This window comes from Cyprinus carpio, chromosome A14 (genome assembly GCF_018340385.1).
Source record: "Cyprinus carpio isolate SPL01 chromosome A14, ASM1834038v1, whole genome shotgun sequence".
Taxonomy (NCBI): domain Eukaryota; kingdom Metazoa; phylum Chordata; class Actinopteri; order Cypriniformes; family Cyprinidae; genus Cyprinus; species Cyprinus carpio.
Genome location: NC_056585.1, coordinates 269,706 through 283,191, shown reverse-complemented (window position 1 = coordinate 283,191; position 13,486 = coordinate 269,706). Strand labels below are relative to the sequence as shown.

Here is a 13,486-nt window from a genome sequence, read left to right as displayed (position 1 = left end):
TATAACCCTAACCATAAAAGTAGAAATATGTTAATTCCTTTCACATATCAGGCACACACCACACATCCACAATTAACACACACCACATCATACTTGATAGCATCCTCCACATAGTATTTATATATCGACAAAGGACAACCATAAGACAATAACTAAAACAAAAATGTAAAAATGGAGTTCACGGCCACATTGAGTTCACATTTGGCTCTTAGAACGATCTATTCCCTTTTTGTCTGTCTTCACAGGCGTTCTGCAATGAGGCAAGCCTTCTAAAACTCTCTTTTGGGTCCATATTCCGGGACTGTCTGAGGTGTCTTCATGGTGTCTGCAACATCATGATCATTAAATAATATACTCGAAAAAAATCATTGGCTACGTGCTGTTTGGGATCCGATAATGTTACCATGGTGGTGGTTCTGCTCAAACATACTTATTGTCCACCATGATATAAACCGCTCATACCAGGAAATAGAGGTGAGTGATCTTTCCAATTGCAGTATCTTATGCTTTCGTCCCAGTTGCCTACTTGTACTATGCCCTTAATGTGTGTACTCTTTTGGTGAAGAAAAGTACCCATTTGAGTGTGTAGTAGAAAGAGTAGGCAAGCTTGGGGATATACTATCATAATCATAAAACTGTCGCTGTTTAACACGCCTCCACTCTATAAGCACAACTCTCCTGTCCCTGTAAAATGGCTTATCAATCAATCTTCTCACCACAATCAGACCACCACAATCCAGAGGGTCTATTGGAACATTCGTATAATACCTGGCAGCCTTTTTTAACTCTTTTTGTTTAAGGACATGGAAGCACACAACATGGCAATGTGTAAAAAGAAAGCCAAACCACTCGTATTATCACTATCTTTACTTATATGCTTTTTATGTTTTCTTTATGGATGTTTGATTTACTATATATTGTACTTTTAGGTCTGGTGTTTGGGGAAGGGGGGTTAGTTATTTGTTGTTTTTGTTCGTCTGTATAATGTGAAAACAAATAAAAAAACAAATTTCTGTCCACATCCAGCTAGTTCTATTTAGACCAAGACTTTGATGACTGATGAAAGAAGATGAACATTTGCATGGTATTCCGTAAAGTATTAACAGATGGCTAGTGAGTTACACCGATTCAGTATAGTTTTATAGAAGAGTTGTCTTTTGTGTAGACCCCGTCCTTGAGTCTAATCATGGGGATGCAGATCGATTGGATCCTGCCTGTCAGATTGAAGGCAGGGGCGGGGAACCTACCCCCTCACGGCTGGTCCGCGTCGCTAGACTGCAAACAAATGAAAAGAATTCAGTGTTTATATGCTCCAGGTGTCAAGCAGTGATTGGCCAGACCTATTAATATGAATGATCTGACTTGTCATTAGAGTCTTTCCAAACAAAACTTGCGCTTAAGAGCTTAATTTCTAATCGAATATGTCCCGTGGATTTTTGATGCTTGAGAGACAACAGGGGTGGACATTTTCTCTGGAGGAGAAGAGTCTAATATTAGATAAATGTACTCATTATTTTGTACTCATCTACATCTTTGAAATTGGGGTAAACTATTCCTTTAAAAAGTCGCCCTTCTTTTGCCAAAATAAATAGGTCCCGAATCCAGATCATGACCTTGTCCTCTGTGTTTCCAATAGTTCACCGCGTGGAGTGAGGGGAAAAATGATGTCTGAAGCTTTTAATGCTGCTGTTAAAATGACTGTAATCATTCAGAAGGACTCTTAGAGCCTTTGAGGACCACAGGCGGTTTGACTCTGCAGCTGAGCAATTATTCTTGTGCAAATGGCCCATACTTCACATTTCTGGAGAGGAGGCATTTAGCATCTATCGCTGACCCGAAAATATAATTCTTATACAACAACTAAACCTCAGCTTAACCCTTGCCATGCTGTGCTGAAAATCTTTTTTCACTAAATTCAGTTTCCCAGTCAAAAAATGACTGGAATTTTAAAATTACTCATTATGCTATATTATCAAACTTATTTATATCCCAGTCATTTTTGACTGGGAACACCACAAGTGTAACAAGGTGGAGAAAATCCCAGAACAAAATTGATACGTTTTTGGTCAATGTGATAACATTAAATACTTAATTTCTGAAAAAAGAATATTGTCTTTGGGGTCAAAATTACCATAACACAACATAAGGGTTAACCCTTATTCCTAGATCATATCAAAGCTTCAGCCTCTTATGGTATGATGATTTCTAATAGCTCTATACAGGATCTAACAGTCTGTTTCTCGCAGGATGATGCAGATGTGGAATGGAAGTTCGCTCGGTCTAAACTTTGGCTCTCGTATTTTGACAATGGCAGGGACTCTCCGCCTCCATTCCAGCATCATCCCCCAGTCCCAGAATCCTTCTATCTGTGTATCAAGAGACTGATCAACCTACTCCGGTGTCGCAAGTGCACGCCTGAAAAGGCATTGGAGCTGGGCATGGACAGCTTCGAAGTCCATGGTATGTGTCTGCTGTTGTTTATTGTTTGTATGTACTGATTTGTGTCAGGGTTGCACAAAATACTGAATTTAAGGCATTTTTTTCAGTTTATGAGTGTGAACAAAATACACAGAAAGTTGAATTGGAATTTAAATGGAATGACAAGAAGAGGAATGTTTTGATTTGGAATTCAATGAAAATTCAGCACAACAGAGCAATATACAATAGTCTCTCTCTCTCTCTCTCTCTCTCTCTCTCTCTCTCTCTCTCCTGCTCTCTTTCTCTCTCTCTCTCTCTCTCTTCCATTTTATATTACATTATACTCTTTTAATGCCTGATATATATATATATATATATATAGGGCTGTCAAATGATTAATCGATTAATCACATCCAAAATAAAGAAGTTTGTTTACATAATATATGTGTGTATGCAATGTATATTTGTATGTATATATAAATACACACATGTGCATGTATATATTTAAGAAGAATATGTTATGTTTATATATTAAATATATTTATATATAATATAAAATATAAGAATATAAATAAATAAATGTATATACATGTAAATATTTTCTAAATATATAATTTATGTGTGTGTATTTATATATGTTATAACAAATACTACCTGTACACATACATATATTATGTAAAACTTTACTTTGATTGATTAATCGATAAATGATTTCGACAACCCTAATATACTCTATATATATATATATATATATAGTACATAGTCAAAGTTTGGAAACTTTACTATTTTTTATGTATCATTTTTGAAAGAAGTTATTCTGCAACCATCAAGCCACCATTTATATGATCAAAAATACAGAAAAAATAGATAGAAAAAAAGATAATGATCCTAAAAATTTCAGCTTTGCATCACAGAAATAAATGATAATTTAAAGTATAATACATTTAAAAAACAATTATTTTAAGATTGTAATAATATATCACAATACTACATTTTTTTTTCTGTATTTTTGATCAAATAAATGCAGGCTTGATGAGCAGAAGAAACTTCTTTCAAAAACATTAAAAATAGTAATGTTTCCAAACTTTTAACCTGTACTGTATATATATATATATATATATATATATATATATATATATATATATATATATATATATATATATATAAAGTGTGTGTGTGTGTGTGTGTGTGTGTGTGCTAAATGAATATGGTTATATTTAATCCCAGTCAAACCCTAGTTAGCAGATTTTTTTAAATGAATTTATAAAACATTTTCATAATGCAATTATATAATTTCCTATAGTTTTTACATTTAAATCCTCAAATAGTAGATATGTATACAATTAATTTATGAGTCTTATTACAAACACATTATATAATATACAATGATACATTTAAAAATACAAAATAAAATATGTTTGTCTAAAAATTATTTCTTTTTTATAGCTGCCATTTTAAATATGATTATCAATATTAACTAATGATTTTGGAAATAGCTCATATGTTGTGTATAATAACATATTTGGTATTTAAGGTAAGTCATACTGAAAAATGAAATTACTGACAAATCGACTTCTATGATTTATATGTATGAATTATATAATAAACTTCATTTTTATTCTGTTTTAATCTAATTCCACTTGCATGTGTGTGTGTGAGAGAGATACACAAACCATGGTTTGATTTTTATTTAAAAGACATTTTCAATTCATTCCAGAGCCTCAGTGTGCATGTGTGTGTGTGAGAGAGAGAGAGAAAGAGAGAGAGAGCTCTTAAATGATGCATGATATCTTTCCTCCTACAGTTCCCTCTCTCTGAAATCTGTAGCACACAATTCTCCACCTTCCATTCAGATTTTAAAGGATGAAGCACCTCTCCTTGCATCCGCCCTGCTCTCGGTGTGATAATTCACTCAACACCATTAATTTTCTGCCTCCACCATCAAAAATAATCCCCTTATCTCCAGTAAAAAATAAGCCACAATTATCTATCTGTCCAATAAAGACCATATAATACCTCCCTATGTCATTTACTTATCGACATTTCCCAAGCCAAAAACCGCTTTTTAGTGTGTCCACAAAAAAAGCTCCTTATTTAGCCTGCAGAGAGAATCAATGCTTTTTGAGTGTGGAATAGAGGGGAGCGAACCCTGATGAAGAGGTGAGAGAGATGATCATTGCTTTCTCAGGGTAAATGTCACTTCATCTCCTGTGTGTGGAGCAGGAGCACATGTCCCTGGCACGAGAGTAACTTTGCATTATTGTGATTCATCTGTGGCAGAGGCCTCAGTCCCAATTCACTCTGATCAGGCCAGCGTATATCTCCCTCTCCCGTGGGCTGCGTGAATTGAAAAACTGACAAAAATATGTGTGAGAGATAGAGGCCCCATCTACAAGACACCACGGAAGAGGGGCTCATCTGGTGGTTACCTGCATGGCTGCTGTTTTTAAGATGTTGAGATCATCACGGAGCATCAGAGAACATTCACTCATGCACAGAGACACTGAAGCTGTTATGAGTTCACTTATAATCACAACAGATTGTAGTTTGTGTTTTTCCAACTACCACAGGCTGTTGTTTGAGCCTGTCTTTACAGTAAGAACTGTTGAACTGCACTTTAGTTTTACACAGGTACTGTATTAATATGAAGGAATTTTCATATTAATTTCTTTATATAGATTTTTTACAGGTGCTTAAATATGTATTTTGAATTTTGAACTTCATTGCGTTGTTTTATTGTTAACGGAAATGTGTGTTAACTGGATAATTTACTAGCAGATAATTACCAGTGCATTTTTTTTTGTAGTATTTACAGTATGTACTTTTATAGTATATAGTATATATTTTTTCACTGTTTTTCATATAGTGATTATATATATATATATGTGTGTGTGTGTGTGTGTGTGTGTGTGTACTTTTTTCAGTTTAATTTAGTTTTAGTAATTTCATTATATGCTTTTGACATTTTGTTCATTATTGTTGTTGTTTTTTAATATTCCTTTTATAGCTTTATTGTAGAATACTATAATATTCTGTATAGCTTTTAAATATTTCTTTATATTTCTGTTTTAGTTTTAGTTTTTAGAAATTAAGTTTGAATTAAAATCAACTTTTTTTTATTAATTATATATATTTTATTTTATTTCATTTTTATTTCAATTACTGAAAACAATTTGTCATGGTTTTAGTTAACACTAACAACAATGCTGAAAAAGTCTTCAGTGATTTCAGTGGTTTGTTACGCCCTCTAGTTTGGCCAAAAGTTATAGATAATTTTATTTTACATTTAATTGTTTATGAAATTTTATCCATTTCTGAATGTGTACTTACACACTTAAAACTGCAGTTAGATACATGTAAAGCAAGCACTGTTTATGTCATTAGTGGCTTTATTCAACTGTTTTTCGTAATTTTTGTTTATTATTTTATTATTAATTGTTAACTTTATTTGAATTATTACTTAGTTGGAAAAATAAGACTACATATATTTGCTTCTTTAATTTATATTAAATTTAAATTTAAATATTTAATATTACTAGAGAATGGGTGGATAGATATGTTTAAAAATAATATTATAAATTAATGTTAATATTAAAAATATTACATAAACAAAATACATAACAATGAAGTAATAATTAACTCATTACATAAGTATTCAATAGCATATTGGTTCTTATTGTGGTATTAAAACTGAAATCAAGAATTGTGTAATTTCACTGGTTTTGATCTCAACTGCTGAAACCCCTGTGACATCATCACTCTTTACCATTACCAATAATCAAGATTTCTGAATGTTTACAGCTGAACCTCTTCACCCAGTCGAGCCTGAGGATGCTGGACTCTCACAGCTTCAACAGCATCCTAAATCAACCCACTGCGTTATCAGGCAAGACCGCCCATCATATCTCTCTCTCTCTTTCGCTCATGTGATGAATCATCACTGCAGATTTCCTCCTTATCGGTTTCTCTGATGTTCACTTTGTCTGATTCCCTCACACAGCAAATTATGAAGCGTCTCATCAAAACGCTATGTACTAAAGCACAAGTGGACAAAGAAAATGATGAAGTGAATGAAGGTGAAGTGTGATTTACAATGAGATTCTTGTTTATATAACTGCTAAAAACAAATGGGAACATTTGCCAAAAAACCAACCAATTGGATATTACAAAAAAGAAAAAAAGAGAAAAAAAGATGATTCTGTGATAAAGCTCATATGATTAGGATATTATAATAATTATCAAAGTTTATGTAAGATTGAATCTCACAAAGACATGTCCATTTCATATTGCACCTCATAATTGAAAGAAAGATAAATAAATAAATAAATAAATATAAAGATAAAAAATATTATATTTTGCTTACACAGAATATGAAGCCTATTTAGGACCTTTTTTTATTTACATGACAATATGTCCCCCCCAAAAAAAAATTTCTTGACAGTGTTCATGTTTTTTATATATATTTGTGGGTGTGATCTGTAGGTGAGCTGAAGGGAGATCAAGCAGGATATTTCCAGTCTGCGATATGAACTGCTAGAGGAAAAATCTCAGGCCACAGAAGAGCTCTCACCCTCATACAGCAACTCAGTGACAAACTCAACCCCGCGACCTGTCCATCCGCACCGAGCCAATGAAGGGTGAAGTCATTCTATTACATTTCCACTTTAATATGGAGAACATTTGCCATTGTTCTCAGTTTTGTCTGAACAATGGCAGATGAGGGCATAAATTACTTTTAAGTTACTGGTAACTAGAAGTTAAAATGTGCAGTCACTCTGTTGGGCGTGTTTTTTTTTTTTTTTTGCTGGCTGTGTATTTCATTTGAGTGTGACATTGGCTCCACCCTTTAATGATAAAGAGATTTTGACTGACAGCTCCATGCACTCAAAAATGTAGGTCTAGCTTTAAGATTTCAGTATTTGAATTGCACGTAAAATTTCGATCCATTTTGATTACACATAGTTAAAATAAACTAATAAACTTAATGTGTACTAATACTATATACAAATACTATTGTAGTTTTCACTATTTGTAGTTTTCATAATATATTGAATCATTTTTTTATTCGTAATTAAAATTTTTATTTTAATTTGTTTTTTTGCACATTTTGTTGTGTTTTTTGTCATTTTTAATACTTCATATATTACTATTTATAAGTCTATATAGTTTTTTTATTAATTTTTATTTCATTTTATTTCAGTTTAGTTGTTTTTATATATACCTTGCCAACCAGCTGAAATAAAAAGCCCTAATATATATATATATGCCCCCAAGCTTTAATATTTTTTCATAATTTATTATTAACCAAGTAACAAAAATGTATTTATTTATTTATTTTTTAATGGTTTTCAGTTTAGTTTCAATTTTTGTTAACTATAATATCCCTGTTCTGCACACAAAAATATTTTTTCATAATTTATTATTAACTATTTGCATCTATTTAATATATAACTTTTAATATTTAAATAGTCATGCTTTAAAAATGCATTTATTTAGATGGATCAGCATAAATATGTTAATTCTGAAAACACTTACATTTATTCAGTTAAAAAAGTATGAATAAGCAATATTCAGTTAGTCAAAATATAGTCTGGAACAAATGATTGTTGATTGGTCGGTCAGTCAGTCGGTTGATTATTATTGATGAAACTGAATAACTTTACTGTACTTAAAATGCATTCAGTTTATTGGTACTATTACAGAAATCTGTAACCTGTTCCATTCACTTATAACAAATATGTATCACATAACATTTATTAGATTGTATGTGCAATTGCAAATGGATGAAAAATGTACAGCAATTCAAAGGCATACATCTTCAGTTTAGGTATATTTTAATGTGTGTGGGATATTTTACCTCCACTAGTTGTAAAATAACTGGAAGTGCAAATTCAGTATGGAAAGTGTTCATTACCTCTCAGTACTGTAGAGCACTGGAATATGTTTGGAGTGAATGGATAATCAAGATTCGGATGATATTGAGTGAATTGTCCTATATAAATTGCCTGTATTTATTTACATTTTTTTTTTTTTTTCATGTCTTTTTTTTTCAATATTCAGTTTGTGTTCAATATTCGGTTGTATGTTGTGCATATCTGTGTGTCTTTAATGTCATGCAATTTATATAAATTAGAGATAAGTCGGAATATTTCAAATAAAGCAAAATGTCAGTATTCTCAACCAATTAGGGATGGATGTTTTGTTGCATCCTGTCTTATCTATTTCCCAGCAGTCCTTGGGAACAAACTGTATAGTGTAACTGATAAAGCCTACAAAACAGCTGGAAATATTAGTGGTCCAAAAAACCTTCTGAGAGCTTCTAGCACAAAATCTATGCAGGGTATATGTTATCTGTTAGTGAACAGCTGGTCATCATATGACAACTTATATTAATAACATGCTTTATTTACTGTTACAGATGTTGTGTTGTTTACAGTCACTTCACGTTTGTGAATAGAAGATAATTAGTTGTTTATTGGCCTTTGTGTTTAATTAATATTCAGGACTTGGTGCCTCGTATCTTAGTCAAAGCAAGATTTTGGCCAAAAAATAAAAACTTATGTTCATCGTCATTTACCTTATGTGACTATATATAAACCCTATATTTCATTGTAGTGAAATACACAAAGGAAGATGTCTTTTGTATGTGTGTAAAAACCTAAGCTCAACAATCACAAATTGCTGAGTTGCTTGCCCTGAATTGTTGAGAATCAAGCCGTTTAGCTGAGGGTGTTTTTTAGTGTCATTATGAATGGTTGTTGGTTCATCGAGGGCGGCGCAATCTTCATTTCACCAAAGTGCAAACTCTGCCACTATAAAAAAATTCAAGGCTCTTTTGATGGATTATATATGTTATAGCCCAATGAAAAATCAGTAGATGATACATTATTTCATGATAGACAGTATATCTGCAGCAGTAGGCAGTATATATGTGAGGATCCGAGTAGGGGACTACTGAACACCCCCTCCCCCCCTCGAAAAAAAAAAAAAAAAAAAAAAACCATATAGTATAGATATAATATATATAATATATATGAAAAAATATGTGCAAATCAGAGTTAGTTTTTCCCGTCCAGCTTGTTTTCTGCTTGCATTTGCATGTTTTATTTAATTAGTTGTTTAAGCTATGCATTTCCATATATAATTATCAATTAAAGGATTTTAGAGAGAAATCTGATAATAATGTAACTATGACCATATATAAATCTATATACTGTAGTACAAAAGACTTTAAAACTTGAGCATTTTCTATATAAAAGTCTATTCATGAAAACATTTTGTTGTAATTCATTTATTGTAAGCACCATGACACAGGTCCGCAAGCGGAACAACGAATAATGTGTTATCAACATGAAGCGCCATCATAGCCCATTCTGCAAGTTTTTCATACATCGGAATGGACGTCAGATCTGAGAAAACTGTCCTATTGAAACATGAGGCCTTTTTACCGGGAGTGGAGTTTATTGATTTTTCAATACTTTCTGCCGTATGCACATAACACTGAACGTCATCACTAATTAAGCTACTACTAAATATTGTAGAAACTTAATTTTCTGTAAAGTTGCTTTTGTAATTGATTTGTATCGTAAAAGCGCTGATACAAATAAACTTGAATGGATTGAACTGAATTGAATTGGAGGCTCTTCAGGGTCCTTCACCAACCCATAGGTGAGTCAAATCAAAAGTGAGATCTATTTAACATCTCAAACATTTTCTCCTAGACAGAAATGAGTTTGATTTTGTGCTACAAAATTTTAAGGAATGTTAGAAGAAAACATCTAAAAATGCTGTTTCTACTAAAACTGAGAGAATCTCTTCTAAGTCTCCTAAGCTTAGGAGAGCAAACCACTGAGCAAGTACACTTTTTTTCCTATGAGCAGTGCTGATACAAATGGCAAATATATAAAGAGTGAGTATGTGCTGTTACTAAAGTTTTACACAATCCTAGAAATAATTGAAATGCAGAATTATCTGTGTTCTTAAGAATGCTTTGATGTCTAAAGAACTACAAATTCATAACCAAAATGAACCCTACCCTGCGGAAGATGACCTCCCTTTGATGATTGCTACTTACTTTCATTAAATGTTTGTTCCTTTTTTTTGGCAACAAAGTCATGTTCCTTCCTGTAATGAGGTTTATACAAAAGTCTGTTTCTTTTAAAATCATCACATGGTCGGTTCATGACCCTCGGGAATTGGCAGCAGAACATTCTGGAGAAGTTATTCATGATGTCCCCATGGTTCAGTGTTGTGACATTAAATAGGCCATTAAGCAAAACGGTGGTCGGCCAACAATACAAGTATACTGTATTGCAGTGACTAGTGACTAAAAGAGCTGTGCTATTTGAAGAAATGCAGTGCAGTTAATTTCACACACCATTCTTAAGTTATGAAATATTATTTTGCCATTATCAGACCACACCAAATATGAAGCATTTGAAATTAAGCATGTGATTTTCTTTTATTTCAATACAGGCCACAGAATGCATCTAAAGACCAGCCAAGCATTTTCTGTCCTGAGTGTCTTGATGCTTGCAAACTTCAAACAACATTTAAATTTGGGCCATTGGGTTGGGGTGTTACAACCATTCAGTCACTATTTTCTGGGGACAAATCATGTCCCTTACTAGACCCATCCCTGGAAATTTCCTCATTTTACAGCACGTTCAAAACCGACCAACAGCTTTCAAAAGCACTAAAATACCATTAACAAAAAACAAAATTACTATATACAGTTTACTCATAGAAGGCTTCCTACACACAAAATAAACTTACTAACAACTAAACTAACAATTAATCATAAATAAATGCAAGCAACTTTTAAGGTGTCCTTGTTACACGTTAAATGTACTTACTATTATATTAACACTTAATTATGCATAATTGCATGCAAGTAACCCTAATCCAAACCTTAATAACCTAACCCTATAGTAAGTACATGTAATTAATTAATATTATTCAGTTCTTAAATGTATAATTACACTGTAACATGTACTTTTTGTAATTACTTTTTGTAATAAATATTAAATGTGACTAATATAGTTTGATGTCTTTATTTAATTTATTTTGTCTCTATTTAATTGATGTCATATTTTGATCTGTACACTAATTGCAAATTACTTTAATTTTCAAACTGTGTGATTTTGGTAAATTGCACTTAAAACATCAAAAATATATAAATTATAATAACAGTAAATGGAACCTCACGATAATTAAAGAAAAAACTAAAAGAAAATTTCAATTCATATTGTCTTAGGTTTTAGAAATCATATGCTTAAGTCTGTTGCAGATTGATATTCATTACATGCGTTGTTAACTAGACCTGCTGTGACCCGTCTCCAGTATGGCGGACCTGGTTACGTATGTTACTTAAAGCGGCCATAGAAAAACAGCTAGAATCTAGCTATACCATATCTATGTTCAAAACAAATGTCAAAATCAGGGTGCAATTATTTTAAAGTCAGTTAATTTTATTTGAATAGCTCAGCCCATGCTATTTTAAAGCGACTTTGCTGAAAACTGCAATCTAAACCATGCTTTATCTTTCAAGCGTGCTAAAATAAACTCAGGGACTTTTATTATGGAGTGACTCTACCATGGCGTGTGTTTTCCGTTTCTGGTTCTCTTCTCAGCGTCAGAATTCGCTTCTGTTGCAACTTGTAAATCTCAAGAGAAACTCTTAATACTCATAAAGACGGACGACTGTGGAAATCTTTCCAGTGTGTGAAAGAGCTACAAGATATGACTAGTGGTGGGGTCTCATACGTTTGCTGTCAGTTTGGCCAAGCGGTTTATGATGAAACAGTGTTTCCTAAAAGTATAAGTCACTTAATATGAAGCTTTTGTATAAAATATTTTTTTTATAAAACTTGTATAAATTTGCAAACCTCCCTTTATAATCATTAAGTCGTAGTTCATCGCGATCTCACAAACTTCCGTTATAAACATGAAGCTCTCTACACTTGTTTGTTATAATGAGAGGATCTGAGCTTGAATTTACGCAGCACTGAACAAAAACTGCAGTCTGTTTTCATGATCTGTTTTGTGAGGAGCCGGACACACACCGATATAGAAGTAGTTCCACTGGCAGCAGATATATCACAAAAGTCGACACTGCACAGTTAAATATCCTGCAGCTTTGCTTTTATTAAAGCTGCAGTCCGTAAGTTTTGCCTCTTTTCATCATCTCTGTTTAAAACCTGCAATTGCAGCTATTTGCAGAATTATCTTCCTTGCGTTGGTTGTGCACCAGCTTGGCTTCAGCGTGGATGAATCTAATGTGTGGCTGTCAGACACCGCACCGGTGTGGAGTTTTCACTGGAGAATGTCATCTGAACAAGTAAGTAACATCTGCCACTTTTGTTCTGATCAACTGAGGAAAAAGCATTACAGTAAATTGCGCTAACGATGGGTTAGCTCATATCACATCAAAACCGTGCCAATTATTATTATTGTTATACTTTGTTTTCAAATTGTTGACGTTATAATAACATCAGCAATGTGTGAGTGTATTTAGTGTTTAGCCTTTTAGCATTACATGTAGATTTCAGTTTCTGTACAGTCTAATCTCTAATTGTCATACACCATTCGAATTTCATTAAAATGAAATTGTTCTTGTAACCCAAAAAGCAAATTAAGGTTCCTTACAACTCTTTCTCTTTGAAATAAATCTTTTAGTACAGAGTAATTCCACGTATCTGGTAATCGGTTGCACATTCTAACACTGGAATATATTCTAATTTCAGTCAATACATTTTTCTGTAGCCACTTCTCAGTACAAATTCTTTTGGTTTTTATTATGGGTGAATCTCCATTCACTGGTGATTGTCGTTTTTGACCATTTCTGGATTACAATCTGCCATTAATTCCAGATGCTGTAAGAAAAGGATAAACTATCTGTCCCTGCAGCATCCTGACGTTCGATATAGCATACTAGCCAGGACAGCTTCTTTGTTACAGACGTGAACGTAATGTTACAGCGCGCCATGCTCGAATTTCCCGTGAAAGCCTACCCGGCCACTCAAATTAGAAAACTGTTTTACAAGCTTAACGTTATGAATCGAGCTAA

The 13,486-nt window shown here is 32.9% G+C and overlaps 1 pseudogene; it reads left to right on the top strand.

The window, feature by feature from the left end:
* Positions 1 to 7,447, top strand: part of LOC109101919 — a 34,020-nt pseudogene extending 26,573 nt beyond the window's left edge.
* Positions 7,448 to 13,486: the final 6,039 nt, after the last annotated feature.